Source organism: Candoia aspera, chromosome 1 (genome assembly GCF_035149785.1).
Source record: "Candoia aspera isolate rCanAsp1 chromosome 1, rCanAsp1.hap2, whole genome shotgun sequence".
Taxonomy (NCBI): Eukaryota; Metazoa; Chordata; class Lepidosauria; order Squamata; family Boidae; genus Candoia; species Candoia aspera.
In genome coordinates, this window is record NC_086153.1 from 160,522,529 (window position 1) to 160,539,129 (window position 16,601).

Sequence of the window (16,601 nt, forward strand, 5' to 3'; positions counted from 1 at the left end):
ATCTCTGCCAGTTATTCTTCAGCCTCTTTGTAGAAGATAAAAGGTTATTTTACCTTTCTTGTTATTCATTGACTTTATAAATGAAGTGTTCAGTCTTCAAGCATATATAAATAAGTATCTACTTAATTTAAAAGATTACTTTATTCCAGGTAACTTCCACATTGTCCAGTAATGATTTTTCCCATATTCTTAAGATGACAGAATCCTGAGGCTTTTATTCCCATTCATAGCACAAAAAATTAACTTTCCAGGAAAATTCAAGACATACAAGAAATCGGAAGGCATAGGAATAAACTGCCACAGGCACAAAATATGCAATTAGAGAATTGTTTCCATGTAAAATGACAAGGAAATGGATGAAATATTTTGAATATGTGATGGAGTGAACATTTCAGCCCAAAATTTTATTTATTTAATTATTTATATGCACACAATGTTTTTTTATATTTCTTAGACATTTAGATTATAGATTACAGATTCATTTCAAGCAAGAAAACTAAAAATCTTGCCCTGTTATGACCTAAGATGGAAGAAATAACATACAAGAAATGGCAGGCCCCTACAATAACTCTCAAACATTTTGTAAAACATATACTAATATATTAATCAGTTTTTGTGAAGTAAATATTTTTCACAAATTCCATCACCATTTTGGGGTTGAATTATTGCAATAAACTATCAAAGTTTCTAACAGAAGGATTGATCCCCAAAAATTTATGTTTACTGACCGAAGTCTCAAATGGAAGAGATGTGGGAAGTTGGTTCATTAAACCGTGGAATTTGCCTCCCCCCCAAATTAAATTTTAAGAATGCAAGCAAGGATTGCAATTCCTGATTCCATTCCTTTCTTATATTTTGACACAGAGCCTCTGGAGTGTGAAGATTTGTGATGCAGTGTTACATTTGTTTACTCAGAAGTAAATATCACTGAATTCAATCAGCTTACTCCCAGGTAAGTATACTTAAGAATACAACTTTAATGTTTCAAAAATCTTGAATCACTGCTATTACTATTTCTAATTCTAAACAATAGTTAGACTTTTATAGGGTAAGAATGGAGATGTTGATTTCTTATTTTGATAACTTTGAGGTGTCCCACTCAAAAAAAAAAAAAGCAGAGCCAGTTGTATTCTTAGGTGAGTGAGAAATATTACTGAATGTACATAAATATGTTATTTTTCAATAAAACAGTTATACATGGACCTAATTTTTACAATGAAATCAATTGAACTCTATATTAAGTCACTATGAAATTTTCATATACAAATTTTGTCCTATTATAACCCTGTAATTACTGTCAAAATATTACTTGAAGATATGATATTCTTGAGTTCTGACTAAAAATGAATGATTAATAGTTTTTTATCTGAACTCTTTTCTTAACTTAAAATGCTAATAACACATCTCTGTATATCACTACACAAAAGTAAGTTCTGTTAATTTCAAGCTTACTTCCAATTATAGATTTGTAAAGGTTCCATTAATCTACAGTAAGTGATTAATAATAAGTACTAGGCAACCCATGATCCATTGGGTCATCGTTTTAGAGATAATTCCTTACCAGATTCCTCAATGCCTTCAACAATGGCAGAGTTCTAATGTACTGGAAAAGCCCTTAAAAATTCAGGGAGATGTTCAGAGATGTATCTGCCTTGAAAGTAGCTGATGTTGAACTGTATAGTCAGACATCAGGAATTGACCACAGGAAGTGTTTTATGACATTTTGTATTATGTCATAAAATGTTTTATGATAATTTTTATGTCATAAAATGTTTACAAAATTTGCCAAATTTCTATTCCACTGAGTCACAGGTCCTGGATTTTGGAGTTTGGATTCCATAAGGTAGCTCATTTGAGGTATCTTGGTTCAAAAATTGTTGGCCTATAATGCACCATTTCGCCCAGTTAAAGGTTACAAGTATCAAACAGACATGAGAGTTTTAGTAGTATATAGATGTTATTGTTTTATCGTATATGTATGTTTGATTTTTTTGATTGATTTTCTGTTGACCAAAGGGTTCCTTTAATCTGTGGAAGGCTTCTAATTACAGTTAAGTGGAAGAATTCCATTAACAGAAAGGGGCTAGTTTTGTCAAAGGAGCTTTGTATCATCTAAAAAGATGTTCTGAAGCATTTTTTGAACCCCTGGGGAAAGAGAGTTGAAGGTTAGGATTCTTTATATGGAAACACCACATATTTGTAATTGGTCCTTAAGTAATTATTACTTAAAACATAAATAGTATTCTTATGCCTTTAGTAGTAGAAGTCAAGCAGATGAATATTTCTTCACAATTTTTCTAATGTGTGGAAGCTCTTCCAAATTCAGATTTTTTTCTCTCTGTTTTAGCTTATTTCTTCCCAAATAATGTTTGAAATTATTGGCATTTTAAAAGTGGTTGGCTATGTAATATATGTAATGGGATTGGGGGGGGGGACTTTCCTCTGTAAGTTCTTGCTTATATCTTCCTAACTGGGCTCCTTGGATCAAATCTTAGGAATTAATTAAAATTACACTATTATTCAGTTTCCCAAATCAAAGTGTAGAACAAATTCAATTTTAGCCCATAATCATTATTATTTAAATTATTATTTTGTCCAGACCATGAAGAAATCATATGTCCCCAGACAGTAATTTTATTTGCAGATCAGCTTCTAGTTACATACAGGACCTTTAAACAAGATGGTTTTCTTTTAATATATTTAAATGTATTTTTAGCTCTTTGTACACTGCCCAGAGTCACTTGTTTGTGAGATGGGCTGCTATATACATTTGAAAAATAGTTTTAGTTGGGTTTTAATATTTTTAATGTATTTATTGATTGTTTTTAGCTCTTTGTACACTACCCAGAGTTGCTTGTTTGTGTGATGGGTGGCTATATAAATTTGAAAAATAAAATAAATGAATAAATAAAAATTTGCTGCAGTATTTTGATGTAAATGCACAGTAGTAGTAATCTAGTAAGGGAAGATTATATCATAGTGATTCTGTAAACTTATTCATATCAGAGATGACTTTGAGGTAGTGCGTGAGTCTCAAAACATTGGTTACCATCAATCCCGCAGTATTCAAATGTAGATATATATGGTTCCATGTAGCATGGATTAAATCCTTCATAATGCTCTTCTATCACTTTATTGTCTCGGTTGTGTAATTCTTAACCCATATTTGATTCAAGTAACAAAACTTTATTATGGTCGTAGAACAGATGTCAGGTAGAACAAATAAACATAAAATAGATATGGTACAATAAGCACTTACATGTATACAGCTTATCATTGCCAATATCAGGACTTAGTCCTTATCCAATAGAATTAACAATTACAATTAGGTGGGCAATTTTAAAATTTCTGACTGCAAAAAAGTAACATTATATAAAATTCATCTGTCTGGCTGGGCATTTTTTTTCTAAATGAAAGCCAAAATAGCTTAGAATGTAAATCTAAATAAAATCCATGTTGTAGGAAGACATAGATCACACAAATAGCTGCTAATTTATGGACAACACATATTTTCAGCTCTTAGTTCTCCAGAATCAAGTTTGTAGTAGAAACATTTGTCTCAATAGATACTACTGGCTGTATAAATCCATGAATAGGGGATGTCAAATATATAGATAGTGTTTTCAAAGCAGCTGGCAATATTTATCAGACAAAGAATTGTACAGAATTTCAAAGTAAAATTAGGCACATATAAAATTCATTTATCTGTTTTCAGCATATTTGCAAAGTCTGAACTATTACTAACCATGTAATAGAATATCCCTATCATAGTAAGAGATATTACCTACCACTGTATATGAAAACTGTACAAGAGAGCTTTAGAGAATCACACTAAAACTAAATAAGATCACATAACCATCTTTTTATCTGTAATGGGGCTTGCATAGTAGGTATCTCTACTCCCTTTGATGTTTATATAAAACAGATAAAATGCATAAATTGCTTATCATCAGAGATGAATTAAAGCCAAATAGCATCCCAGAGGACAAAGCACCCCAGGTACCAATCAGCAGCCTAACCAAATGACAGACCTAGAGGAAACTTCAAAGCTGCAGATATCACCGCCAGTAATATCCACAGAGAATCTAGATTCTAAGAAAAAACTGATTTCCACAGTTCTGAGAAATCCAGATTTTAGCACCCCCAAACAAAAAAATGATAAATGTTAACTATAAGCACCTACTTAGTTAAATGTTTTATTCTGCCCTACTTCTACAAATAACATTGCAAGAACTGAATGGCAATAGAAAAAGGTTCCTACATAAGAATGCTGGAAATGGACAATACTATTTGAAAAGTTTAACCATTTCCTCAGTTAGAATCTTCTGGTTTTTACTAGGAACTTTCCTCATTTCTTTTAAAAGTAGATGGTTGCTAAAAGTGTTTACAGGAAAAGAAAAATGGCAATTTCACAATGAGATGAAGGAACACTTTGGTCTGTGTTAGTAATAGTATAATTTTTTTTCTCAGCACCTGTAAAATCTATTTTGCCATTTGGATCATCCTATTGAAATAAGTTAATATAAATAATACAGTGTACATTTTGTACATTACAGGTTTTATTGCAATTCTGTAAAAATACATATTTATAAAATAGGAGACCATTGAAACATTTACATTTACTAAATATATGTCTTAGGTGGATATTGCCTTAGCTTTACAGTATCTATTGTTATATCTCAAAATAAGCATTATGATATTATATCAAGCTAATTAATAGGACAAGGACACACACACAAATGAGGGGGAAGGAAGTGTGGGGAGGGGGAGGGGGATGAATGAAAAGTGTGTGGAATCGAACAGAAAGCATTTTATACTGCAATATTTTATCAATAATTATGAGAACATTTTGGAAAATTAAACTGAGTGACAGTTATCAGAAAATGAGCATATTAATCATGTGTATGCTAGTATACACTATTGTGTAATATATTAACAATTATTGTATATGCACAAACAATTCTGTGTTAAAACTGTTGGGGAGTAAAAAAAATGAAAATGGTTATGTGTAAGAGCATGCTTCTGCCCTCTTTATTTATTTATTCAGCCTGTACACCACTGAATCTTGTAGGAGTCCCAGTGGTTAACAATGCTGTACAGATAAAACATCAGCAGTAAATACCATTACAATATACAAAGCAGGAAAAACAAGGTTAAAAATAAAATAAAATAAAACCATATTATGGACTTACTGACAATACATACATATGTTCAGTCTAGATAGTGCCAATCAGTCTATAAATTGAGCCCAGTTTTTAGTATCTGCCTGAAGGAAATCAAGGTGTAGGCAAAGTTAAGCTCAGCAAGAAGGCTATTCCAAAGTGCAGGCGTTGCTACCAAAGGTTGTTTAGGTGAGTGCTGATCAGCATGTGAGTTTCCGTGGCAAGATTCTCTTGCTCCAGGTAGGGCTGTAATTGGTTCACCAGCCAAAGCGGGACAAAAACCCTCATGACTTGGGTCTTCACCTGCTCAACTAGCAGCAGCTATGAGCCCAGAGGCACGCCAATCTCTGGACCTGCTGCTTCAGGGGTAGTGCTTCCCCGTCAAGAGACAACAAGGGGGCCAACCGCCTCTCTGTTTTGCTTTGGTGATATGGAAGGGAGAGTTGTATGTAATGGGAAACATATAAGGAAGTTCGATCAGTGGGATTGTTTTTTTAAGAAACACACATAGTAAAACAAGAAGAGATTTTTATGTTCATTAACTCTGATTAAAGACTGTAAGATAACGTATACCATGGCTACATTTGCATTACTAGCCTGCGAAACTTAAAAGCAGTTTTTTTTAAAAAAAAATTATCCCGCCTTTATTTTTTAGTTTTTTATCCCGCCTTTATTATTTTTATATATAACTCAAGGCGGTGAACATACCAAATACTCTTGCCTTCTATTTTCCCCACAACAACAACCCTGTGAAGTGAGTTGGGCTGAGAGAGAGGGACTGGCCCAAGGTCACCCAGCCAGCTTTCATGCCTAAGGCGGTACTAGAACTCAGAGTGTCCTGGTTTCTAGCCTGGTGCCTTAACCACTAGACCAAACTGGCTCTCTTTTGTTTCTTTGTTAAGTTTGCAGTCTATTTTTTACTGCTATTTTTACTGCTATACTATAATTTAAAGGGGATGCGGTGACGCTGCGGGTTAAACCGCTGAGCTGCCGATCGGAAGGTCGGCGGTTTGAAACCGCGTGGCGGGGTGAGCTCCCGTTGCTCGTCCCAGCTCCTGCTCACCTAGCAGTTCGAAAACATGCAAATGTGAGTAGATCAATAGGTACCGCTTCGGCGGGAAGGTAACGGCGTTCTGTGAGTCATGCTGGCCACATGACCCGGAAGTGTCTATGACAACGCCGGCTCCAAGGCTTAGAAACGGAGATGAGCACTGCCCCCTAGAGTCGGACACGACTGGACTTACGTCAAGGGAAACCTTTACCTTTACTTACTATAATTTATCTCACTTTTCTTTCTTATTGTGTTGCTGTTTTATATTTTGTTTTGGTCTGAGCCCATGAACAAGATTTGATTTGATTTAATAATTAGACCAAAAAAAGATCTATCCGTGTATCTGTATTATTGTTCATTACCACCAGTTATTTTAACATTTTAGTTTTCATTTTTTAATTGTGTTTTATTATAAAATTTAGCATAGGGTATTTTAATATAGTTTAATACTCTTAATCTAAAATATAGGCATTTGATATAACAGAAATATTATACTGTGCTATGTTTCATATTATACAAAGTCCTTATTGATATCATTTATAGTCCATTTGGTAGTTCTGAAATAAATATTAAATGTTATAATGAGTTCGTAGATTTCTGGCAGATTTTAACCTAGATGCTTTTTTGTAGTGTATAGGTTAGACTGTATGCCTTATAGTTTTACGATATCTCATGCTGGTCAATAATCATAATAAAAAAATGATATTTGAGAAAAGATAGAGTCAAGAATGAATGTATGCCAAATGGATATTGATTGAATATAAAAATGAGTGACCAGTGTGTTGTGATGGTTTGATCCCATAAAGAGAATGAATGAAGACTGAATGAGAAAATAAATATAAGAAGGAAAAGTGAATGGGTTGGAAGGTGGGAGAAGACCAGGAGGTTAGATGAAGATGATGAGATTCTGAAAAACAGAGGTGAAAGTAAACATCAAAAGCAGCGTACAAAGTGGTGTATGAATATGGTGGAAACAAGAATGGCTTGTAAGAATAGAAAAGTATTGAGATAATAGTGGATGGCTCTGGTATAAACTAGTTTTAGATATGCTTCCTATTCTTATCTCACCCCTTATTTTCTTTGGATAACTTACTAGTTGTTAACTCATTTTCTGCATTTTATCTAACATTACTCACTCTGAAAAGTGAGTAACACACAGTATACATGTATGTCTTCTGATATAGAATTTTGCCAGCAGATGGCACTATTATGTAAAGATAGTTTATAGCTTACTTGTGAAAGCTTTTCTTATTTTGTACCATATTGGAGAGGATTTAAAATTGTCTTCTGCTTACAAGGCTCCATAGCTTTATAACAATATTAAATAATGAATAATACTGTGGTCACTTAAGTTATTTAAATATATCAGAATATTTGTATCAACACTATTTACCTTCTAGATCCTTCAGAGAGGGATCTTTCAAATAACAGTCTTCACAAGACAGGGAGCGGGTAATTTCAGATTCATTGTGAAAATAGTAAAACAGACTTCCCTTGTATTACTTCAAATACATCTTAAAATGCCTTAGGATTAAAGCAATTATGTGTAATACAATATTGTCTAGATTTGATGCTGCCCTTTGATTGGGTGAAAACATGAAATACAGCTTTCTCCTTGTTTGGAATAGACTGTGGTTTTTCACCTGCATGCCTACCAAAATTATGCATTCTTTATGTAATCTCAAGATATTAAAATAATTAAATGTTAATAATGAAACTTAATTGTTTTAATACTTTGATATTAAAATTAAAAAGAGAAGAAGAAAAGCACCTGGCTGAGAATGCACAAGTTTTCTTGTACATATTGGTTATCTTGGCAGAGCCAAAGTTAAAGTTACTAATGAATTGAAATGTAGGTGGCTTTTTTTCCTCAAAGAAATCGTTGAATATACTTTAGAGATTTTAAAATATTTTTAAGGAGCTGCTTTGAGGAAATCAAAATATATCACAACCATGTACTCATTTATAAAAATAAATATTTTAACTTTCCTGGGAGACCATTTGGAACTAATCTTGGCATAAATTATGAACAAATGTTTCATCCAAATAAGCTATTTATGTATTCTTTTTTTTAAAAAGTAAGGCTTGCTGGGCTAGAAACAAGGAGTCTGTGAGTTCTAGTCTGGCCTTAGGCATGAAAGCCGGCTGGGTGACCCTCTCTCAGCCCAACCCACCTCACAGGGTTGTTGTTGTGGGGGAAATAGGAGGAGGAAGGAGTGTTAGGGTATGTTCGCCACCTTGAGTTATTTATAAAAATAATAAAGGCAGGATAATAAATAAATAAATAAATAAAAAATTTTAGATGACCTACAAACCATTGGAGAGTTGGCATTAGTTTCTCAGAAGCTGCATTTTGGCCTGGTTTACTTAAGGCAGTATGCCAGCAGAAACAGTATTCACTTTAAATGAGGTTTATATCAGTGTATCACTTTAAGGATCAATCTTTTATACCTAAGTATTAATCTCCACTACTAGGCTGCTTATTATATACATTGCAAGTATATAAATATTACGTTGAGGGCACCTCTCCCATCTAATTATACAAACACATTTTAAGTAATATGATTTGTATTGCCATCAGTGAACAGAAAAACACATGTTAGGAGAATGTTTTCCAATTTTAAGAGAGCTGACAAATTGGCAGGATGGCATAGTTACTAATTAAAAAAACTTCCACTAGAGGAAAAAGGTACCTTGAAAGTGGCCAGAGTCATAAATCTAGTATGATTTATCATGCAAAATTGCTCCCATGTAATTACCACAATATGAAGTAGAGTACAATTTGAAGTGTCTTCAGTAAAATATATACCAGGAACTAAGAGTCAGGGTAGGTGGGGTGAATTCCATAAAATCTCCTACTTCCATTCTAATCCATTTAGTTTATATGCAAATATGTAAGCTAAAAGCTCATGATTTTGTATCGTTCAGGGTGGTGTTTTTTTTAAGTAACAGACAAAAACTGCAAGTGATTAACACAGCTAACACAACCCTAACACAACTGTGGAGAGAGACATTCTATTATTAGCTGTGATGTAAAGCCAAATTAAGCTTCTGGGTTTTTTTTTTCCCTTCTTACTTTCCCACTCTTTTAATGCATTCCATTGTTCAAAAATGTGTTTTTATTTTTGTTGTTTGTGAAGAATTAAACCAGAAGCTCAATACATTAAAATAGCATGTTCCTTTTCTACATGAGCAATGAGAAAAGCATTTCTGAAAGGCTCTCTTAGAGGAAATAGGTATCCTGAGAAATTACAGAGTCATCAATATAAAAATATTCTTTCTGTCTCTTGTGTACCAGAAAAATAAGAGTTCATTCATTGGGTTGTTTGGTGCTAAATAAGCTGTTCTTTCACTTTGGACCGTTGGAGCCCTTTTGGTCTAATATTATCTCCTCAAAGTACAAACTGCATGCTTCTTAAATATTATTTACTCCTGCCAGCAAGAGTTCTTGTTAATGTACTAGAAACAGAAATTGTGCTTTTGATATCTTGAATCTAAACAGGATAATTTATGTCCTTTGTGCAAGAGCCAGTTTTGGGGCCAGTTTTATGGACGTTCTTTTTATCATGAAGACAATTTTTGGCAGTAGGCCCTAAAATCATATCACAGATTTTGTGCGAAATGTGTTGGTGGATCTGTGAACACAATTCCTTCTAAAAAAAAATGGTGTGTACTTTGTTGGTGGTATGAAATCTTCTACATTTAACGATCTGAGCTGTAAGCAAGGAGTTGCTTCTCCTAGAGGTTGCTTATCTGCCTGGCTTTCCTGCTTAAGGTTCGATAAGGGAAATCTGTTTGGTTTGAGGGTTCAGAACAACACATACAGGGAATTAGCTTGCTCACCTGGAAGAAAATAATAAACATATTTTCCTCCCATTGGAAGGGGAGGTTGACCTTGGATCTATTTTCTATTTCCTCCCATTTCATCAGGTGCTAATATTATAAAAAGAATGTTTTGGGTCAAGAGAATCCTGAAAATAGATTTTTTTCCCCACATTTTACAGATCAGACTGTTCTCTGCACCTCCACTATAAAACTGTTTTCCAGGTACCCGTAATATTTATGGCCAATGAGACTTCATATGTGAAAGAGAATGGGATTGAATGGTAGCAGAAGGGAGAGAAAAGGAAGCAATCTTATGCTGAAATCTATATTTTTATCTCAGTAGAGTGTATGCTCACTGATATTAGCACCCCAGGATTTCATAAGATGAAGTTTTCTACTCCTACCTGCAGAGGTTTGGGATTAAACATGAGAGTTGTTTACACACAAAGCATAGTTCTCCCACTAAGCTGTGGCCCTTTGCCTGATCATGAAAGTTGCTTGGATATCTGGGCTAGATTTTCTCAGTTACTTACACATGTTAGTTAGACACAAGGTTTATATGATTTTAATGGTAGCATTAAAAGCAGAAATTATTATCCTTTTTCCAGCCTGGAAATGAAGTAAACATCTGCAGTGTTGCTGTTTCTTCTGCTGAAAAGATTAATGATTCAAGCAACTATTTTTATTTTATTTTATTTTATTCATATTGAGCACACCAGCAATGTGTTGTACATATATATGGGTGTACATTTATTATTTTTAATTGATTTAAAGAACTTATAAAGCTGACCAACTCATCATGTATGACTCTGGCAGATCAACTCTTCCACATTCTTCATGATCCGAAGGCTTTGTAGGTTGCTTCAGTAAGTACTCTGCTTTGCAGCTATTAGAGGGTGCTTCTGCATTAAGGGTCTATCTGGCTTCTCAGATTCCAATATAATTTTTTTTGTTTCTCTTACTACCTAAATAAATTGTACTTTCTAATAACACCAAAAAAAAGCAGATTTTACACTTTTTTGTAAATGCCAAAAACAGCAGTGAGTAAAATTAAATGAATGTAAAGCATTATTGAAGAGTACGTTATATATCAAACTACAGTATGGTAGTTACAGAAACAAATGTCTTTTGAATATACACAACTAGGCATATACATTGACAAAATAAATAAATAAAATGTATTTTAAAATAAAACATACTTAATGTATCCATAATCCCTCTAACACTGCAAGTAGTTTTGTTACCTATTATTTCCCTGCTCACCCCTCACATATTTTTAATATATTATTTCAGTTTCACTGGTAGGCACTGCTGTATTCTATAGCTTTAGGCAGTAAAACACTGTATGGAGGTTTTTCTCTGAAGTTGCACCCCCTCATCAGAAAAAAAGGTACTAGTCTTGAAAATGCATAAACAAAGCATTGTTTGCTATGTAAGTTTTTCAAGCAGAACCATTAGACTCTCATTCAAACAGATAGGTTTTGCCTAGAGTCTGTGGTCTGATTCTTTGACATTCTTCATATTATTGCATATAATCTCATATGTATCATGTGATATATATGATAAAAACAAAAGAGATTGGGGGTTTAAATTTTAAAGTGCAGTAAAAACATGCAGAATCATTTAAATGCAGAAATATGAATATAAATGTGGAAAACATATGCCTATTCATGTAAGTATAATTCTAGAAAGTAGGGCAACTGATAATGTAAAGATATCCAAAAGTCTTCAATGAGGTTTGATTTGAATTGAATCTTACATAAAACTGAACTTAATACACTTTATGCTAAATTATTTTTTAATACAGAGGCAACTGATAATCATGGGTTAAGACCACCCACTTGAGCTGAAAATTAAACATGTAAGAATATGCCAAAAACAGGAAGAAAAGATTAGCATACAAAACTATTCATAATTCTTGTTTATTTGGAAAAAGTGTTAATTGGATAATAAATATTCTAAATGTTTTCTTTATACATATTATTTTTAAATGGCTGAATTCCTTGGTAAAATAGGTCTTTTTTCAATGTGGAAGAAAGCCATTTTTCTCACAGTAACCACTATAAATCCATCAAGACATCTAACAACAGAAATGAGACTAATTAATTCAGATATAGTAATAAACGGAACAGATATAGTGTAACAAATGAGCTAATAAATACTTGGATAGTAAGATTACAGGTAACCCTAGTTTTCCAGTCTGTCCCAAAACGGTATTTCAACTTGCATGATCATCTCTTGCTGTGTGTGCTAATCTGATCACTTGTAGGATAAGGATGGTAACCTCAGCAGCCTCCACACTCCATTTTTCTGACTGTAGAGTTCCTCAAGATTGTGCAGCTAAATTTCAGCAGTATATGGTCACTTTTGGTAGTGTGATACATTCTCCCACATAAGTCTCAAAATAAGAATTGGGGAGGCTTAACACATTTGTTTCCTGTCTTACAAGCATGCCAAATTCCTAATGACTTTTCACATAAGGCTCTTGAAGCTCCTCTATTGGAAGCCATTTTCAGCAATCTCTGTATGCTGGCTGTAAAGTATTGAGTGGTTCTTACTACTGTGTCCTGTAATAGTTAGCTTGCAATGTAAGAATCATGAAAAGGTGTGTATGTCTATAATGATAGACTAGAAGATAAATAGTTAAAGACTGGAATGAAATGTAGAGTGTTATGGAATGAATGGAAGTAGCATTTGCAAATCAGCATCATTGCTGATCTAGCCAGTGGCAAGGGCTGGCTGAACGTTTTGAAAGAAAAAATTCATTTCAATTCTGTAAAGTATTTCAGTCTGTACGATAAGTGCCTTGGTATTGTCAGCACCATGCATCATAAAAAACATGCAAATCCATTATACCATATTAGTCAGCATGTCTTGGAACTAAGTATTTATGCAGAAAAGGAATGACTAAAAATGTTCTCTTTTAAATGAGTAAGCTTTTTAACCTCCAGAAGAAAGTGTGTACTGAGTCATTAATTAAAAGAATGAATACATTGAAAACAGAAAAATAATTGGTGATCCCACATTTACGTTTACATTTATACTAGTATATTTATTTTTCATAATTATTTGAATGTAGTTATAGAAGTGGTTGATAAACTTCAAATCTTTCATCAAAGTCTTTTTCTCCTTCCTGTCTATAGAAGGACACACTGGATTATTTCAGTGTAAATGCTGATGGGTCTTTTCTTTCAATGGAAAAGGACGTCTCTAAATACAATTATTATTTTCTCTCTCTCATATAATCCTGTTTGAAGATCAAAATGGAATACAAAGAAAGGAAAGGATTCTTTCTTATTTGTACAGTTTTCAAAAAGGAAGACTTACATATAGGCATTGTAGTTATTACCTCATCTAATACCTGCAGTTTAAACAAAAGTATTCTAAGGAGACTTGCTATTTGCTACATCAGCAAAATGTATTAAATTATGAACCATATAAGTCAGGTTACTTGACTTCAACAGCCCTAAACCAATAAATGTGCCTACAGCTTTTCCATGACAATATTATAAATGGAAAATAATATGGTTATAGAAATTACTTTTGGAATATTAATGTATTTTGAATACTATTGAAAATTGATTTGTTGTACTTACAAATACTTTTTGTTAATCATATTGAAGTAGTCATATTTTTGAAATAAATAATTACTGTCTGAAATATGAACTTATAACTTGCGTTGTTGGGAATTAATTGTAATACTTAAAAGTTTTCTTCTGAACTGAGGGCATTTCACATTTCTGTAATTGACTGTATCATTGGATATCTTTACTCTAGTTTAAATCATTCATCTATCAAATATTCTACACATATTTTTAAAGATTCTAGCAAATTAAAAAATAAGCTTTTAACCCTGCATTGTTAAAGCTCTAGTAATTTTGTATTGTATTTTCTTTGGCTTCTTTATTTTTAACTTTACAAACTTATTTTGGAAAAAAAATTAAACTAGCTTCCAAAATCACTTTAAACAAAATGACTTCGTTAATATTGGAAGTGAAATCCATATACAATTGAATCTGATTGTTAACCATTCATATTATCTGAAGTTTATTGAAATATAGCTATGCTTATTGTAACTCTTGATGTACATTAATTAAAAGGTGGCTTTCAGAATAATGTTAGAACAATGCTATTTATTTAAAAAAACAAGTAGAATATAGAATAAATAATTTTCAGTATTCAAGAAAGGAGAAAATCATTGCTTTTTCACACCTATATAATATCTGGAGTAAAGGGATTGTGTTTGGGATATTACCCATTAGACTGAAAAATGGGAAGCACATGCACACATTTACTTTCAATGTCTTTGTATCAAAGTTATTTTTAGACTTTGGACAGGTTTTCATAATTGGCTTTCAAATATTATTTGTTAAATCTTATACAAGATGTATGTCCACACATAGTAACATCAAAGTAATGAGTGATTAGGGTTTATTATACAAATGGTGTACAGTGACTCCCTACAATTTTAAAGCAGAGCTAAGGATGCTAATATTTTAGTTAGACTTAAGAACTGTAATTTGTTCTGTTTATTAAACTGGAAGCCTTAGTTGAATAGCAAATTTTCTAGTTCATGTGTTTGCCCCGAAGAAGAAACTCAGTCCAAGATATAATTTTGGTATTGTTACACATGTAAATGTCTTAAAACTGAAAGCACTATTGCTATAACATAACCACTTGTAATTTCAAAAGATAGGTCTTATATCCAGACTTCTTATAAATTTGAAGAATTAATTCAGCGAAGCATGAAACAACTTCTTAGCAAATGGAAATAAGTTTACAGTGTGTGATTTTCAGGCCACTATTCTTAGGTAATCAGATAATGTACCCCCCCACCCCCCAGTGGTTATTATACAACTCATGGTTGGTGTTCTTATGACAATAAAAGTTTCAGTGTAATTTTCCAATCATACCGTATACTGGCTTATTTATCCCTCAGTCTGTGACAATTAAATGATACATTTGTAAGACATATACTATCAAACATTTAGCATTTTAAAATACCAATGTGCTGTTAATATAGAATATATAAATGATCGGAGTAGAAAGCGACCTTTGCATTCTCTTAATATGGTCAATACAGCTAAACTAAACATACCCTAATGATAAATTATGGGTCATGCTCCCACCCCAAATTTTCAGGGTTACTTTCTATCCAGAATCTCATTTGGAGAATAAAAATTAGAAATTAAAATATACTGGAGGGAGAATCAGGATAGAGGAAAATTTCAGTTTCCTTTTCCTTCTTCCCCTTCAATGGAATTTAGGAAATGTGTAGGAAAAAAACAGTTTAACATCAGTTAGCGTAAGAAATGAATATGTAAGAAAAGAACATAGATTTTCAGTTATTATAGTAGTGTTTAAAATAACAAGCAGAATTAAGTGAAAATAAGATGTTGATGTTTTTCAGCTCTGCCTAAAAACAGCAGTCCTTCCTCAAATAGGAATTTTTATGTCATCCTTTCTTTCACTTTTCCTTCATTAATTAAACTGTTTTTTCTATTACAGACACTTATAACCTCAGTATTTGATTTTTTTCTCTGCATAATTCCATTCAACAATTTTGTCCCAATTTAAATTTTATACCTTGCCAGATATATATTTTTTCTGTTATCTGCATACATTTCTTCCTGCTCTCTCCATAATCCTGTTACATCTGATTTTCTGAAAATGTATTCATTCACTTTTTCCCACATCTCCCCTTCATGCCCTCTCCCCATCTTGGTTTCCAAAACCTTTAATTCCTTGAATTAGGCTCTTGTAGGGAACATTACGTTCCTTATCTTCTAACATGTATGTAGTACCTCCTAGTGATAATTTAAAAATTGTTTGTTCGTATACCATTTAATACCTACCTGTCTCATTTTTTTTCCATCTTCTACTTTTCCTAGCATGCCTTGTCTAACATTCTCTGTGTTACTGAATAACAAAGTTCAGCAGACCCTGCCAATATGACCAATGGTGAGGGATGCTGGCACCTGGAGCAACATCTGGAGGACCATAGATTCCACATCTCTGGCAAATAAAAAAGTAATTCCACCAGAGATGGAGGAGCCTTGCCACTTTCACTAACTCTCCCTCATTTATGCTGCACAAATTACTACTAAATTTTCAGGAAGTATCAAAAGCTCTAAGCAAAGAGGAGGGGTATAGGAACTCTTTCCCTCAGGCAAACTGCTCATTGTTCTTAGGTTCAAAGTCTAACTTTCTAAGTATGAGAGAGAAGCTTATAGGGTAGACAATCTAGCATTTGTTGGTGTTTTAGAAATAAGTAACAGTGATAGATGAAAATAATTTCCTGTTTCAACTCAGTGGTCTAAAGCCAGAAATAGCACACAATAGTACTACCCAAATATATATATATATATATATATATAATTTATATTACCGCCCATCTCCCCCAATGGGGGACTCTGGGTGGTTTACAATAAAAACAATAATAAAAACATCTAAGCTTCAATCACACTTTAAAAGCATAAATAAGATAAAAAATATAAATATAAATATAAAATCCAAGAGGAGATGGAATCCCAATCAATAGGGGGTGCTATGGCACCAACTAC

At 33.0% G+C, this 16,601-nt stretch overlaps 1 protein-coding gene across 1 annotated transcript in view; it reads left to right on the forward strand.

Moving 5' to 3' along the window:
* The first annotated feature begins 860 nt into the window (after positions 1 to 860).
* The window catches only part of WDPCP (WD repeat containing planar cell polarity effector), a 72,237-nt gene continuing 56,496 nt past the window's right edge, over positions 861 to 16,601 (forward strand). Inside the window, exon 1 of the mRNA XM_063316886.1 lies at positions 861 to 952. The gene's annotated coding sequence lies outside the window, so the exon portion shown is untranslated. The remainder of the gene's footprint in view (positions 953 to 16,601) is intronic.